At 36.8% G+C, this 18,438-nt stretch overlaps 1 protein-coding gene across 3 annotated transcripts in view; it reads right to left on the reverse strand.

Moving 5' to 3' along the window:
- SLC4A4 (solute carrier family 4 member 4) overlaps nt 1-15,916 on the reverse strand; it is a 491,407-nt gene extending 475,491 nt beyond the window's left edge. For all 3 annotated transcript variants that reach the window (XM_055297381.2, XM_055297379.2, XM_055297378.2), the window contains exon 1: nt 15,793-15,916. The gene's annotated coding sequence lies outside the window, so the exon portion shown is untranslated. The remainder of the gene's footprint in view (nt 1-15,792) is intronic.
- Between the last annotated feature and the right edge of the window lie 2,522 nt (nt 15,917-18,438).

Here is an 18,438-nt window from a genome sequence, read left to right on the forward strand (position 1 = left end):
CACTTCCCCCTACACCTTGCATAGACTTCTAAGCAACTCATTACACTTACTAATTGATGTATATGTGTCTTCCTAAAAAGGCTATGTACTACTCAAGAGTGGGGCTCTGTTATTCAGCTTTGTATTCTTACATGGAAAAAAAAATCTGTCACCTAGTGGGCATTTGGCTAATGTCTGGCAAATAAATAATGAATGAATGAATGAATGAATGCTAATTGTACATTCAGAGATGGTTTGATGCATTTTCAGGGCCCACAATGTGTTGGTTAATCTCCAGAACCCCTTTATGAGACCATAGTACTCCAATTCTTTTCTCCTGCTATCTTTTTTACACAGAATATATATTTTTAATAGTTTCTAGAATCCTATCTTATCAAGATTTTTTGCAAGTAATGGGATGAAAAGAAGACCTATCCTATCTGTACATATATTTTCCTGAGACTCACACTTGATTAAATGAATATGTTTTCATTGATTTTTCTAAAAAATGTATATTTAGTCATTAGGTATATTTGCTAGATAGACATTCTTTTGCCTGTTAATATATGGAAAAATGCTTAAAAGTGTATTTTTGTTAGAAGGAACTAGGGGAGTGCAGTAGGAGGAGAAATAGAAATAGGGTGATCCAAAGCAAATCTTGCTTTCAAATTCTTAGGCATCATTAAGCAGAATAGAAAACAAAACCGTCTGCTACAATGCTCATTATTTTTTATTTACTTTTTCCATCAGAGATAGCCTGTAGCCAAACTTTCTCAGCCAAAATATTGATCCTCTCTAACACATGGAAAATATAAAAACAAACACAGGCAAAATGGGTACAGCAAGTAGCTGGTCCATTAGCCTGGATAATGATGAATTGAATAAATATCTTCTTTGGGTCTTTTTCTTTGTCTACCTAACACAGAGTGTGATAGGTAGAACAAGATAGAAACCAATATTAAAAGTACATACTCAGGGCCGGGCACGATGGCTCATGCCTGTAATCCCAGCAGTTTGGGAGGCCAAGGCGGGGGGATCACTTGAGGTCAGGGGTTTGAGACCAGCCTGGCCAACATGGTGAAACCCTGTCTCTACTAAAAATACAAAAATTAGCCAGGCATGGGGGTGGGCACCTGTAATCCCAGCTACTTGGGAGGCTGAGGCAGGAGAATTACTTGAACCCAGGAGGCAGAGGTTGTAGTCAGCTGAGATCTCGCCACTGCACTCCAGCCTGGGTGACAGAGTAAGACTCCGTCTCAAAAAAAATAAATAAATAAAAGTACATACTCTAAAAATCCAGGACCATTTTTAATTAATCAACTTCAAACACAACCTCCTTACATATTTTATTATATGTATTTATGTATATATTATGTTATGTATATGTATATGTATTTTTACATATATGTATATGTGTTTTTACACATATGTATGTATATGTATTTTTTTTTGAGACAGAGTCTCACTCTTGCCCATGCTGTAGTGCAGTGATGCAATCATAGCTCACTGCAACCTCTGCCTCCCAGGCTCAAGCAGTTCTCCTGTCTCAGCCTCCCGAGAAGCTGGGACTACAGCCCTCTCCATCATGCCAGGCTACTTTTCGTATTTTTTGTAAAAATGTGGTTTTGCCATGTTGCCCAGGCTGGTCTCAAACTCCTGCACTCAAATGATCTGCCCACTTCAACTTCCCAAAGTGCTGGGATTACAGGTGTCAGCCACTGTGCCTGGCCTTATTTTTTAAAGTTCATATTTATAAAACATTTTGCAGAAATAGATGGCTTTTAATGCTAAATGAGAAATACATTCCCAACTGCCACAGAAGAGTTAAGTACATTGCAGAAAACCCAAAGAAATAAACGTTCACATTAAAGTGCCCAGGATTAAAGTCGATACTTTTTTTTTTTTTTTAAGACACAGTCTGGCTTCATTGCCCAGGCTGGAGTGCAGTGATGCAATCTTGGCTCACTGCAACCTCCTCCTCCCAGGTTTAAGTGATTCTCCTGCCTCAGCCTCCTGAGTAGCTGGGATTATAGGCATGTGCCACCACGCCAGCTAATTTTTTGGTATTTTTAGTAGAGACAGAGTTTCACTATGTTGGCCAGGCTGGTCTCAAACTTCTGGCCTCCGGTGATCTGCCCGGCTCAGCCTCACAAAATGCTGGGATTACAGACAAAAGTAGATTCTTTTATTCATTCAACAATATTCACCAAGCATCTGCTTCATTTTCCAGATAACATTCTCGGGACTAAGAACATATTCTAAGCACTGAGGAATTCGTTTTGTCCTCAGTGGAGTTTACACTGTAGCTGAGGAAGAAAGACAATAAATAAATAAACAAAAATATAATTTGTTAGGTTGTGATAAAAACAATAAGCAAACATGAAGTAGGGTAAGAGAGGTAAGGGGAAACGGGCAGGTTGACAGGATTGCTATTTATTTATTTATTTAGAGATGGAGTCTCGCTCTGTCGCCAGGCTGGAGTGCAGTGGCAGTCTTGGCTCACTGCAACCTCCTCATTCCAGGTTCAAGCAATTCTCCTGCCTCAGCCTCCCGAGTAGCTGGGACTACAGGCGCACACCACCATGCCTGGCTAATTTTTGTATTTTTAGTGGAGACGGGGTTTCACCACGTTGATCAGGTGTTGAACTCCTGACCTTGTGATCTGCCAACCTTGGCCTCCCAAAATGCTGGGATTACAGGCGTGAGCCACCGCACCCGGCCGGGATTGCTATTTCAGACTGGGTAGTCAGCCAAGACATTTGAGCGGAGACCTGAAGGAAGAGCTGGAGTGAGCCATGAAGAGAGCTGGCGGAAACATCCCAGGCAGCGTGAACAGCAAGGGCAAAGTTCCTGGGACAAGAGTGGGCTTGGCATGTTCAAGGAACAGCAGCAGCCAGTCTGGCTGATGTGAAGTGAGCAAGAAGGAAGGGGGTGAGAAGTGAAGCTGGAGATCATGGAGTACCTTACAGAGCATGGCAAGGGCTTTTGTCTTTTCTCCGATTGAAATGAGAGACAAAAGATAGGATTGCATTTCCTTTGCCTCACTGAAAAAAACAGTCCCTTATGTCCATCTGGGATGAAGTGGAAGGTAAGAAAGAAATACATTAATAGAAATCACAATACCAAGGAAGGAAGAGACTAGTCCGGATGAACAACACACTGCTTTGAAATCCACTTTAAGATCCTAACATAGATTCTTGCGATTTTTATCTAAAACATTGTTAATAGTAGGCTGACATTCGTGATTTCCTTCAGTCTAAATGCAGTAACCTCCTATTTTCCCATCAGGTGCAATAAGAATGCTAGTCTAAATTCAGCCTAATCCTGGTGCTAATAATAGCACAAATGTGAAGAGCGTCTCTGAGCTAGAGATCCCCAATTTTGGCTTCTAAATTAAGCCTTGTTATATGTCCTCCATGTTCAAGTTAATCCTTTTACTCTAATGAACAAACTTTGAGGAGAGGCACTGACACTGTACCAGAAGGAGAAGTCAGAACAAACAACGATCAAGCACTAGCCAGGCAAATGTGCCAGCGTGAAGTCATCTCGTCTTCCTGGTCGCTGTATTTTTAGCAGTCCCTGCTGAGCAACTCATTTTCCCACATTGAGGCCACCAGGACAATTTTCCAACAGAATTTGCACACAGTTTCACAAACTACTTTGTTTAAATCTCATAACCTTTATTTTCTTCCTTCATTTTTCTTTTTGCTTGCTCCCTTCCCTCTTTCCCTCCCTTCTTCCTTCCTCTTCTCCTTTTTCTCCTTTCTTCCTTTCCTTTCTTCCTCCTCCCTCCCCTTTCCTTTCTTTTTCTTAATAATCATGGCTACGTCCTAGACCTAACTCCTTTAAAGGTCCTCACTGATTTTTTGAAAGACCTTGCTGTGTTTAATTTTAATGGTGAGTTAGGTACAAAGAAAGGAACATCTGTTCTGAACAACAATGAAGTTTGTTTTGTTTTGTAGAACTCAAGTTCTCCTGGTGAATTATATTTCTAGCAAAATACTTTAATGGTCATTTCTGCAAAACAGATGAAAATATTTTTCTTTAAAATAGATGCCAGTCAGGGAGCTATATGGGAACTCTTGCTGGTACAGCCTCAAGTCTCAGCTTATTCTCCTCTTTACAGCTCTCAACACCTGGATTCTTATCTTCCCAGACTCACTGGGATTTGAAGATTCTCATTTGTTATTTATCACTATGGAGAAACAGAGTGACAGAAATAAATGATGTCACTAAACTTTTTAAAGTTCCATCAAGTTTTTCAGGTAATTAATCCCTATTCTATACTGACATCTAACTAGAGGTAAGCAAATCTTTCTTATAGTAGCACCTTTCCTGGATTTTTTTTTTTTTTTTCTTGAGACAGGATCTGGCTCTGTCGCCCAGGCTGGAGTACAGTGGCACAATCTCGGCTCACTTTAACCTCTGCCTCCCGGGCTCAAGTGGTCTTTCCACCTCAGCCTCCCAAGTAGCTGGGACTACAGGCACACACCATCACACCAAATTAATTTTTGTATTTTTCGTAGAGACAGGTTTTCGCCATGTTGCCCAGGCTGATCTTGAACTCCTGAGCTCAAGCCGTCAGCCCGCCTTGGCCTTTCAAAATGCTGGGATTTTAAAGGTGTGAGCCACCGCACCCAGCCTTTTCTAGAATTTCTTAGGAAATTCCATCCATCAAGTATTTATACAGCATTTTTTTTTATGTGCAGGTACTGTTCTAGGTGCTGGAGAGACAGCAGTACCAAAAAGGCAGTAAAATTCCTTACACTAGTGGAGCTTACATTCCAGTGGAGGGAAACATACATTATAAAAATAAATACATGAAATATAGTTTGTGAAGTGGTGATAAATGCTGCAGAGAAAAATCAACCAGAATAGGTGGAGAGGTGGGGGTTGTGCACTTTTAAATAAGTGGTCTGGGAAGGTCTCACTGAAAAGGTACATTTGAACAGAATACTTGAAAGAAGCAAACATATGAGGCACCCTTGCAGAAAGCATTTTGACTTCATTTCCTTTCTAAAAACATGTTCTCCAGGGTGGTTTTAAGGAAGCATATTTTATAGCCTTTTTGATCACTTTACACAAATTTAAATGTGTTAGCTCAAAGATGACCGCTCTCACCGTTACTATCATTGCTCTGGAAAAGATAGTAGCCAGTGAAACTGGTCAATAAAAGAAATTAGGTATAAAAATAGCAAAGGAAGAGATAAACTTCATAATGTGTAGATGATCTATCAGTTGCTTAAACTTAAAGGGAAAAAACACAATTGCAATTAAAAGAATTCAGCAATGTGACTGGTTACAAAGTTAATATACAAACATTAATTGCCTTCATATGTATTAATACAATCAACAACCAATTTAAAAATCCAAAGGAAGGCACTGTGGCTCACACCTGTAATCCCAGCACTTTGGGAGGCCAAGGCAGGTGGATCTCTCAAGTCCAGGAGTTCTAAACCAGCCTGGACAACATGGCGAAACCCCATCTCTACCAAAATAATAATAATAATAATAATAATAATACAAAAATTAACTGGGCATAGTGGCATGCATCTTTAGCCCCAGCTTCTCAGGAGATTGAGGTGGGAGGATCGCTTGAGCCCAAGAGGCAGAGGTTAGAGCAAGCTGCAATCACACCACTGCACTCCAGCCTGGGCAACAGAGCAAGACACCTGTCTCAAAAAATAAAAATAAAAAGGAAGATAAAATCCCATTTATAATAGCAACAACAAAAAAAGGACCAAAATATTAGGTTCATGATTAGAAAGAGTCAACATCATGAAGACAGCAATTCTCTCTTTAAAGCTATAACTGTAATGCAATCCCAATAAAAATATCAACATAATTTTTGTTAGAAAAATAGCAAGCTGCATCTAAAGTGCATATTAAAAGAAAAAAAACAGCCATAAGGCTGGGAAGCTCTAAAAAAAAAAAAAACGAATAATAAGAGAAGACTATGCCTATCATTTTTATTTTTATTTTGAAGCTTCACCAATTAGAATAGTGTGGTACTACTGAATGGGTGATAAATTGCTGAATGAAACAGAATAGAAAGTCTAGCAATAGACATAACTATACTAAGGAATTTAGTATATGACTAAAGGTGGCTTTGCACAACAGTGGAGGAAAAGATGGACTAGTAAGTATATGGTTTGGGAACAACAACAGCCATCTATACAAAATTTTAATGTCATATCCTTCATACCAAAATAAATTTTTAGTACATAAAAGTTTTAAATGTAAAAACAGAAACATAACATAAAGCACTAGAAATAGGAAATAATTTTTTAATAGACTCAGGGTAGGGAAGACCTTCCTAAGTATTACACAAAAGATTGAAACTATTAAAAACTGATCAATTCAAATACATACAAATTTTAAAATTTCACATGGCAAAAGGCAAAATTAAAAGAAATATTTTTGCAACAAGGAGAAAAAGAAACATTCATGCTTTGCTGGTAGAAGCAAAAATTGGTGCCAGCTCTGTTGAGAGTGATTTGGCACTATTAAAATTAAATTTTCAAGTGTACATGCCTTTGACTCAGAAATTCCACTTCTAGGAATTTATTTCATACATCTATTGACACATATGAAAAAGATATGTACAAGGATGTTTATGCAGCATTATCTGAAATATCAAAATATTAGAACAATTGGGATACATCTGTATAATGGAATCATATGCAACCTTCCAAGAATCAGGCAAATCTATATGTATTAATGTGGAATGCTCTTCAAGATAGTAGAGTTAAATAAATGAAGAAATAGGGAACTTAGTATGCTACCATTTGTGAGATTTTTAAAAAGAATCACACAAACACACACACTCAAACATCTCTGGAAGGATAACTTAAGAAGCTAGTAGCAATGATTGCCTCTGGGAAGGGAACTAGGACCAGAGAATGAAAAAATAATCTAATTTTCAATTATATTCATTTATAGATTTGAATTTTGTGCTGTATGTATATTGTGCCTACTCAAAGCAATAAAAAATATTTTAATACTTTAAAATTAACAGATGTTTGTTAAAATATCTTTATCAATAGCCCCGCACTATGGAAACCAAGGAAATATATTTCTTAAATTACTAGATAAAAACAAGGAATCTAGATTCTGGTCTTAGATCTTTCCATTAAATCGTTTTAGAGCCAAAACACAGCTTTTTTTTTCCTTCTTCTTTCCTTTTTTTTTTTTTTTTTAAGACAGTGTCACTCTGTTGCCCAGGCTGCACTCTGTCGCCTAGACTGGAGTGCAGTGGTGTGATCTCGGCTCACTGCAACCTTCACCTCCTGGGTTCAAGCAATTCTCTGCCTCAGTCTCCTGAATAGCTGGGAGTACAGGAGTGTGCCACTGTGGTCAGCTAATTTTTGTATTTTTAGTAGAGATGGGGTTTTGCTGTGTTGGCCAGGCTGGTCTCCAACTCCTTGCCTCAAGTGATCCACCCACCTTGGCATCCCAAAGTGCTGGGATAATAGGCGTGAGCCACCACACCCAGCCAAGACAACTTATTTTTAAAGGTTGACCTTTTCCAGGCTTTTCCTAGCTCTTGAATTTCTGAAACTTACTGAGAAATGGATGCAAGAGAATGCTGCTATTCACAAACCTGATAGTATTTTTTAATGCAGATTTTTGGGTTCCATACCAGAACTGCTGCCCCACCCTCCCACTCCACTTAGCACCAAGGTTTAAAAGTCAGTTTCCATTTCAGTCACATCTGTAGGTTCATCTTCACTCATTCTCTGATGTAAATGTCCTCATTTTCTTTTGTGCTTGTGGAAGCATTTCAGAATTGTCTTACATTCAAACCAGTATTTTTAATTGCTTTTTAATAGAATGAACAAACCAGATTTCTAGCCCACTATGTCGCCAGAAACAGAATTTGCAAATCAGTTTCTCTAATTTTGTAATGATCATATTTAATCATTACAGCTACTTAAATGTTCTATTTCTCCTTCATTTGGGAGCAGGGTGATATTTCATTTCCCTATTACCTGGAGATTGGCCATTGACTTTGGCCAATAAAATATGAAAGTGTTGTACATCGCTTTCATCAAGAAGTCTTTAAAAACCAATGTACGAAGTCACAATATCCCCTTTCCCACCTTGTCAATTGTAGACACGTCTGATAAGGTAAAGACTCCTTCATTTTGAGTGACTAAGTAACTGTAATAAACAGATCCCCCCAAAGTGATCAACATTGGAATATAATATAATAGAGAAATCAACTTTTGTTGTATGGAGCCACTAAGACTTTTCAGTTTGTTACTGTAGCATCACCTAACCTATACTGACTGATACACAGGAGTCCACTGTGTTACTGTTTACACTAGTAAAGTCATTCATTCAGTCAGTCAACAAATAAGTATCTTCCAGGTGCCACTCAGTTTCCTAGACTCTAAGAAACAATAGTGAAGGGGAGACAAACACAAACATATAAAACAAATAAATGAGAAAGTCTTCTGATTCTTTGACCTGTAGCCTAATCCAATGACAGACTTATAAGGGTTATTTGTGAGATCTGAAATCCTTAAACAGCTGGTTCCCATTTCTATTCTTACAGCATCTGCATTGAGACATTTGGAAAGGGTAATATCCACTCTAAAAAAAAAACTAATTTTATTCATTAAGAAAATTAAATTAAATGCTGTACTTTTAGAAAAAGAGAAGCGTTCAGAAACAAATCATTCTGTGGGAACTTAGGGAGGTTAACAATTATCATTCTAGCTTAAAGTAGTTGTAAATAACTGTCCAAAGAAACAATAGAAGCTAAATGTTTTTCAACCAGTGCTTTTGGGGTTGTTAGTATATAAAATAAGGATAAAGTGACTTGGAGATGTTGAGAAAACTAGTTTTAATAACATAATCTTTTCAGTGTCCATGATCTCTAAGGGTCCCAATCAAAATTTAGGAAATATATGAGAGAAATGCAAATAGCTGCAAATAACAGAAAATCCTATAAACAGCAGCTTAACAAGAAAGTAATTTTCTCGTGTAGCAAGAAACTCAGAAATAGGTGGACCAAAGCCAGTGCAGCCTGTCAAGAGTGTTATCAGGGAAATGATTTCCTTCCTTTTACCTCCTCTGTCATCTTTCAAGTCTGTTTTGTTTTGTTTTTCTTTTTGTTTTTTTGTTTTTTGTTTTTTTTTTGTCCTCAGGGATACAAGATTGAGAATGTACCTTTGGCCTCTATGTCCATGTTCCATAGAAAGGCAGAAAAGTAAGAAGTCTAATTCTTGTAAGGTTTTTTTAAGGACTACTCTCCCAAATTTTTTCCTTTCCTCTCATTAGCCAGAATTGGTCACTTTTATTTGTAAGGGAATCTGGGGAGGTAAATATTTTATCTATGTATGTGCCTGCCCTGAAAAAAATAATGGTTCTCTTTAGTAAGAAAGAAAAAGAGAATATGTATTGTATAGGCAACTGGCAGGGTCAGCCAAAGGCTGCCCTCTAACAAATGTGTAACTCAATGGAACCAGTTGGGAATGTCTATCTTTGGGATGCAGCAAACACATCACAACTGTCATATATGTCATGACAAAAGACTGAACTTATTCCTAATCCTCAAACTTTGAATCAGTCACTCCCATCCATGATGTTTTATGTAAAAAGCACTGCTAAAAATGGCTGTCCCAGGCTGAGTAATGGCACATACCTGTAATCCCAACACTTTGGGAAGCCAAGGCAGGCAGATCACTTGAGCCCAGGAATTTGAGACCAGCCTGGGCAATATGGCAAGATCCCCTCATCTCTACAAAAAATGCAAAAACTTAGCTGGGTGTGGTGGCGTACACCTGTAGTCTCAGCTACTTGGGAGGGTAAGGCTGGAGGATCACTTGAAACTGAGAGGCAGAGGTTGCAGGTTGCAGGTTGCAGTGAGCAGTGATCCCACCACTCTAGCCTGGATGACAGAGCAAGACATTGCCTCAAAAAAAAAAAAAAAAAAAAAAAAAAAGGTTGCCTTGACAAAACTAATGTATGGTGATGAAAATCAAACTAGTGGTTATCCTTGGGAGTAGGTAATGCCTAAGAGAGAGAGCACACTTGAGATTCTGATGGTACCAAAAATGGTCTGTATTTTGATCTCGGCGGTGGTAAGATGGATGTATATATACTTTAAAATGTTTGTTGAACAAACATTAGCCAGGCACAGTGGCTCACGCCTGTAATCCCAACACTTTGGGAGGCCAAGGCTGGCAGATCACCTGAGGTCAGGAGTTCGAGACCAGCCTGACTAACATGGTGAAACCCCGTCTCTACTAAAAATACAAAAATTAACCAGATGTGGTGGCACTCGCCTGTAATCCCAGCTACTCGGGTGGCTGAGGCAGGAGAATTACTTGAACCCAGGAGGCAGGGGTTGCAGCGAGCCGAGATTATGCCACTGCACCCCAGCCTGGACAACAAGAGCAAAACTTCATCTCAAAAAAAAAAAAAAAAAGATTGTTCAAAAAGGCCATATGCAGTGGCTCACACCCATAATCCCAACACTATGGGAGGCCAAGGCAGGAGGATTGCTTGAGGCCAGGAGTTTCGGACCAACCTAGGCAACATAGCAAGACCCTATCTCTACAAAAATTTTTAAAAATTAGCCAGGCATGTAGTCCCAGCGACTCAGGAGGCTGAAGTGGAAGGATCACTTGAGCCCAGGAGTCAAGGCACAGTGAGCTATGATCATGCCAGTGCACTCTAGCCTGGGCAACAGAGTGAGACCCCCAGCTCAAAAAAAAAGTTTGTTTAAGAGGCACAGACTTTATATAAACTATACCCCAATTTAAAAAGAGCTAGCCCAGTATTTCCTTTTATTCAGCCACAACCTATTTAGGCCTAGGTTATCCACATTGCTCTCTTTCTCCCCTACAAAGAATCAGACTCGTAGATTCAACATTCCAATGGCAGACAGTACAAATGCAAAGTCACAAGGAAAACAGAAACACAAATATATTTAGCTGGCAGGGACATCAAAGAAAAGTAAATAATGAACTATGGCTTCATCAAACATTTACAGAACAGCACAGTGCAGAACAAAATAACCAATAATCAAGATATACATTTGAATAATATTTGTTTTAGAGCAATTTATTTTCAAATTTGTAATTGGTTTTAAGTCTTGCATTTAAATCTAACACTTTTAAGAGATTATAATAGAACTTTGGTTAATTGTGGTTTTAGAAACTATAATCTTTCTAGCTTTAAAAAATGTTTTTGAAAATTAAAAAAAAAAACTCTTTCCTTTTTGAGATTCTGTATTTGCATTGCCCTACAGTTCAGTGACCTGTATGTCAAAGCAGCTGCCAAACACTATGGTAGTACTAAGAAAATACATTTGAATTGCTTTTCACACTAATTTTTTTTTCTCTGCATGTGTGAGAGACTTCCCCATTTTCAGGAAGAAGTTGTAGTGAATTGCTTTCCTTAGTTCTGGCCCTCTGCCTCTTTTGGTCAAAAATACAACACTCCCCACTACCTCATTTCTACCCCTTTACCTCTCAACAGAAGTAATTTTTGGCAGGAGGCTAAAGAGCAAAGTAAAGTCATAGGCCAAGGATGGCCAAAGTCAATGAACTCTAGGGCAAACCCACTAAGCTCCCTCCCAGCACAAGCCAAAATTTGAGGGGTATAGGATAAGCAAAGTAACTGAAAAACAAACTGCAACAAGGAGGGCCACTGGTAGGAAGGAACTGCCTGAAATTCACCCAAGAGCACCAGGCTGTCCCATCAGCAATAGTTTCTTCAGTAGGGATTCTATCGATTCCGAGCTCATAGTAATATGAGGCCAAGAAATAACCAGACATCAAAGAGAAGAAAGAACTTGACAGTATTAACAGCAATTATTCCCAATTTGATTAATTTGTTTTTTCTCGAGGAAAAATTACAAAGAAAATTTGGAATTTACTCTAGCCCTGCTAAAATACACCTCTCTGGAACTGTTTCTGTTATGTATGAATCAAAAACTTCTTATTTTCTAAATTTTTATCATCTCTCAGGGATTTTTGTAAAGGGCTACACCTTTAAATCCTTTAGAATGAGACAGCTGTGTTATCACGGAAAGGGAATGCAACTTGAACCAGAATATCAAATTTGAAAGTCATAGCTTTGCCACTTACTAGATATAAAATGGGAAATAATACCTAGCTTCACAAAGCTGTTATAAGGAATAATGACGTTTTGTGCCCTGTAGCAGTGTATACAAATGTAAGGTATGAAAGAGGCAGTATCACCAATTAGAAACATCAGAGGCTTTGGATCCAGAGAGATCCTGGTTCAAATCTCAGCATTATCACTTTGACCAAGTTAAGTCCTTTGAACCTCAATTGCCCCATCTGGACTGGTGCAAAGATTAAATATTAACATCAATAAAAGCCCAGTCATTTAACAGACATCCAGTAAATGACAGCTATTATTTTGAGGGCTTTTTTCTTCCATTTATTAATAGTCATTTTTCAATCACTGATTCCAGAAATATTTATTGAGCTGTGTTAGATATTTATTGTACTGTATTAGAGTATAATGGAAGGCATATACAACTCCTGCCCTTGTGGAGTGATCATCTAGTAGGAGACACAAACAAATAAATAGGCAATTACAATATAATTTTATATGTATTAAAAACCACAGTTACTTTTGTACCAACCTAATACAACAGCAAAAGTATATATGGTCCTATGGGAACCCAGAGGAGAGACACTTCATCCAGACTTAGGATGGTACCGCAGAGAAAGTGACATTGAACTGATAACTGAAAGATGAGTAGGAATTGTCGAGTGAAGGGAAAGATGTAACGGCAATTTTCTAGACAAAGACATGCGCAAAGGCCCAGAAGCAAGAGAGATCATGTTAGTCAAAGATAATCTCAAAATAACCCAGCAACACGTACCCTTTGTTCTGGGATTAGAATATATATATGTTGTCAAATAGATATTTCCGTCTTTTTCCTGTCCATTTATATGTCTTTCAGCCTTTCATCGACAAATAGCAATTGAAGAAAATATATTTTTATCTTCAGCCAAATCATACCATTAGCAAGTATAAATTCCATTCACCAATCACCATTATCAAGTATAACTTTCTCATTATATGGCCCAATAATTCACAACATATATTCTTATTTCAGTCTGGTGATACTCCAAGCATAGCACTAGACTGGATGACAATGGGCAAAATATCCCTCTACCCTTCATTAACTTAACAGTACAATCAGAAAAATAAAATAAAATGGATGACGTAAAACACCATATGGTTAAATGTTATTTGAATGGTTGAACAATAAATATAATAGAAATTTAGACAAGGATGGCTCACGACAAAAATCTTATAAATGTCATATGCCCTTACTATATACAGATAGCTTTGATGAGTTCATTTGTTCAGTCATTCAAAAAATATTCAAGGGTTTACTATTATATTTTATACAACAGGGAGAGAGATAAAGACCCTACTCATACAAATCTTATATTTTTGTTGGCAGAAGAGGAGGCAACAAACAGAAAAACAAGTTAACACCTTACATAGACGCCTTATTGAATCTTCAAAGCAACTCCATGAGGTAGAATTATCACCCTCATTTTATAGAAGAGACAGAAGGATGTTAAATAACTCGTCTAAGATTAGATAGCTAGCAAGTGGCACAGCGCAAATTTTAACCTAGGTCTATCAGACGCTAAAGCCATTCCACTCCACTGCTGAAATTTTCCATGTCCATGAACCACAGAGATTGCTGGAGGCTGCCCTAATATATGACCAGTCCTGAAATTGTGTGCCCAGGATTTAGCCAAGTGGTTCTCACTCTTTCCTTCCACTTGGCTAGGTCCTGACATATTTCTTACTCCTGCGATGGCCTTCCTTCCATCTGCATTGCTTTTAATTTGTATTTTGGTTTTCATTTCAAATTATCACTACAGGTTCAATTTTATCCAATTCTCTCCTCTACTTTTAACATCTTCAACAAATTCCCTGTTCGTTTTCCTAATTCACCAAAACCAGTTATTGATTTGTATTATTATATTCCCCTTCAAAGGCATGACTCTAATGGGCTCTGCAGCAACTGTGGAATATTAAAAGGATTGCTGTATTTGGAATTATACATATTAACAATAGCTCTACCACTAAGCAGTTAAGAGCATTGCACTTTTCTACGTTATCTCATTTCATCTTTTCAATAAAACTGCAAGTTACTAAAAATTGTCCCTGATGAAGAACTGAGGTTCAGAAAAGCTGAATTACTTGCTCAAGGCCAGGATACAGTAAATCCAGGTCTGGCTTCCCACTGTACCATACATACTGCCTCTCTAAAATTACAGAAATCACAGAAATGTGGATTTGAAAAAGCCCTGTAGAACCTATTTTTTTTAATTTTTTATTTTTAATGTTTTGGGTACATAGTAGGTGTATGTATTTATGGGGTACCTGAGATATTTTGATACAGACATACAATGTGTAATAATCAATCTTTTACAAGATGCCATCCAGTGTAGGCATCGTTTCTACAGAATCCTTTCCAGTGACCCAGTCTCTAATTGAAATCGTGGCTTTATCATACACAAACTGTGACTTCTGTGAGCCTCAGTTTTCTCACCTGTAAAAGGGAATAGTACTATTCACACCTCACAGTGTTATTGTTAGGATTAAATAATAAAGCCTGTAAAGGTCCTTTGTAAACAATAAAGCACTCTACAAATGCTCCCTGACCTTTCTTTACAAGCAGGTTAGACCCGTAAAAAAATTATTTTTAAATGTAAATCATTTGGGGTGGATACTCCTTTATATAATATATCACTGATTTCACAATCACAAAATTAAATAGGGCACTATAACCATACCTTTTCCTAGTAGCAAAATTGTTTTACCTTACCACTACATACAAGACAAAGCTTACAATGCAAGTGTCTCTCAAACTCTTTTGGACAAGAAAAATACCAACTTTGGAACAGGTATGAAAAAATAAATTTCATCTTAAATATACAGTTATGTAAAATAATTATATGGCTTGAAATAGGGCTGGCTTTAAATAAATTTTCTAATATAATTTTATTACAATTTTTACACGTATTAAAAATACCAGGTACAAACAATTATTGTAATTATAATAGAAAATAAATATTTTCTTTTTTCTTATTGAGAATTTGACATTTATTGACTCATTTAATAAAATTTTTTAGTTATGAGAGAATGATAATTTAATAATAGCTAAGAAAAGTTAGTGAAGGAAGCTAGAAGGGTAATTAATAGAGGCAAAAGAAAAACTACGTAACACATATAACCTGACTTTTAATGGAGATTTTGGCAAATTACTGTACCCAACAACAGAAATATTTCAGAACACTTTATAGAAACTACCAATAAAATTGGTTAAATTGTTTTATTTGTAAAATGCCCACATGTATGCTCACTTAAAATGATCCATGGGTATGATACTAAGTCCTTTTATCCAAGTAAATAGAAAATTCAATTTCTCTATTAACTTTCTACTTCTTTACCATTAAAATTCATCTAACTTAGTGCATTAATCTTAAAATCTGTCATTTCCAGGATTGCTTCTGTGTGTTCTTCTCTTGGCATTCATATTGTTTCTCTTTCTTTTCCAAGTATTCTAAAATACTATAAAAATATATGAGCATATATATACTTGTGTGTGTGCACTGTATTTGCACCTTTTTCTAGATTAGTATTTCTTTTAACAATGGATGAAAATCAAATCGGGACAGAAGGTTCATCGCTTCCTCACCCCTTATTAAGGCAGAAAGGTGAAAACACATCATGTCTTTTGTGTGGCATATGCCCATCACACTAAATGAAAATATTTATTGTTTTACTTACAGTCAATGTCCTTCAAATTGTCTGTGGTGATATGTTTTTCAGCAATGTCGTCTGAAAAATCAAAGAAATCCACTTTTCTACCTTCTAAGCTTCTTATATCTTCTGAATGATGCAGGCTCAAGAGTTGCCAAATGAGATGGGCAAAGGCAGCCAAATAGGACTTCCTAGCCAATCTAAAAATAGCAGGTGGTGGTGGATAGATATACCATTTTTCCCTTGCTCTTTTTCTTCCCTCTAAAGGATAGGTACCATAAACATGCCTTGTTGAAAATTAAAACAGTACAAAAAGAATTCTATTCCCTCTTGCCCTAAGAACTAAAGAAATGATTAGTTTTAAAATGTGTGCCTTTTCAGCAGGAAGATGTGAAAGTCAAAGGAGTTATTTTTGCATTTCTTACAGAAAGATTCTCATACCCAATTTCCATTTGTTCTAAAAAGAAAACTGACCACAACTTGAAGTAATCGAAAGTTGCTTTCGCCTTTTATTTTTCTTTCCTGGAGCTCCTTGAATAATAAGTATTAACATTTGTGTGTTTTATAGTTCACGAAGCCCTTTCACAGATTTTATATTATTGGCTCCGTACAACAGCTTGTAAGATAGTGCTTCATCTAACACACACAAGCATGAGGAAATAGAATTTCTGGAGAAAATGTTATAACAAATTTTCTTAGATTAGAGGTCTTTTGTAACTGTAAAAAGCTGGGACTACAGGCGCCCGCCACCATGCCCAGCTAATTTTTTCTGTATTTTTAGTAGAGAAGGGCTTTCACCATTTTGGCCATGCTGGTCTCAAACTCCTGACCTCAAGCGATTCACCTGCCTCGGCCTCCCAAAGTGCTGGGATTACAGGTGCAAGCCACCACGCCCGGCCAATAGCTGAAACTTCATTTGTACTTTTCAAACATTATAGAATCAAGAAATGATGGGCATAATTGCATTAAAAAATAACAGACATAAGAAAATTTTCACAATATACTTTAAGGGAAAAAAGCAGGGCACAAAATTGAATCTACAGCATAATCCCAACTTGGTAAAAAAGAAAAATTAGATGGAAGTACATAAAGCTGGAATACAACAGTCAGCTAGGATAGTGTTATCTCTGCATGACGGGATCCACAGGGCTATTTTCTTATTTGAACATTTCTGCAATCTCCAAATTGTTGTAATGAGCATATTGTTTTGTTTTGTGTTTTTGAGAAAATGTCACTCTGTCACCCAGGCTGGAGCACAGTGATATGACATAATCATAGCTCACTGCAGCTTCAAACTGGCATATTGTATTTTTATAAAGAAAAAACATGTTTACATTTATTGTCGTTGCCAACCAGAGAGCAAGTGGAAGTAAAAAAAAATCACCTCAAATTATAAATCAATGGAAAACATTAATATACCCAAATTCTAATTTATAAAATGTTTAGCTTTACGTCCATTAAGTTAGGTACAGGTACCTCTCATATAACATTGAAAAAGGCCTTAATAAATATTGCTGATAATCAAATATTAGTGTTAGAAATCATGTATTATTACATTTCTAATACCAAATATAGGATTCCAGTTTCTGAATGTAGACAAAATATCTCTAAAGATGACAAATACACACAAATGTAGAAAATAGGTCTATGCATATGCATATATGCACACGAGGATATATGAAATTCAGTATTTCCAGTAAACTATACTTTTCATTAATCTATACTTTTTTATTTATAATTTTCCAGACTGCTTAATTTTCTATATTAAATATTGCTCTAGCCCCCATGAAATTGGGAATGCCTCCCCTTGCCTTGATTAGTTTGTTTACAGTAAAATAGAAATTGCGGGATATCAAGAGATGGAGATGAGTCAAAGGATTTCATTCACGTTCCTTTTAGTCCATATTAAATAAAGTATTACCCAGGTATTATCCAGGCGTTACCTGCACTGCTCCACCGAAGATGGCATTCTTTAACTGTCCGAAGATCCTGAGGTGCTGATGGGGTTTTGCTGGCAGCCTGCAACCATGCCCTTGCAGGAACATCTGAGTAACTGTTTGGGTAAAGGTGAGGTATACAGTATTCTGCTTCTCTAATCACTTCTCCAGAGCAGAAATATTGGACTCATGACACTAACCATATTCTTTTACTCAAATAAAAGAAGAGTAATAGGCTTCTAACTTTTACAAGAACAGAAAGAGCAAGGGCAATTTCTAAACAGACTTTCAAGATAATTTATAGGTATTAATAGTTATCTATTTAATTTATAGTAATACTAATACAAAGTTCTCTTTGTCACAACCCAAATTCTAGAAAGGGGTACAAGGATCTTTACGTACCTTGCTTAAAAGCAATAGATAATAACCATAGCCTATTAATCCCATCTATATCCCAAGAGAAAGGTCTCTTGGTGTTAAGAGTATCAAGCATCAAATTCTCCTGAGAGTTTTCCATAACAAATATTTATTATTTTTATAATCTGAAAACAACAAACCCAGGTTTATATTTTAAAATTATCAGACCATTTATATTCACAAAGGAAAAATTATACTTTTCTTAAACATTAATGGAGATACTAAAAATATTTATATTGAGCACCATTCAAAAAATAAAAGTACAGAAAATAAAACTAAAGTAGAATGCTAAGAATCTGGATAGCAATATAATCACCTC

Source organism: Symphalangus syndactylus, chromosome 10 (genome assembly GCF_028878055.3).
Source record: "Symphalangus syndactylus isolate Jambi chromosome 10, NHGRI_mSymSyn1-v2.1_pri, whole genome shotgun sequence".
In the NCBI taxonomy this organism is placed as follows: domain Eukaryota; kingdom Metazoa; phylum Chordata; class Mammalia; order Primates; family Hylobatidae; genus Symphalangus; species Symphalangus syndactylus.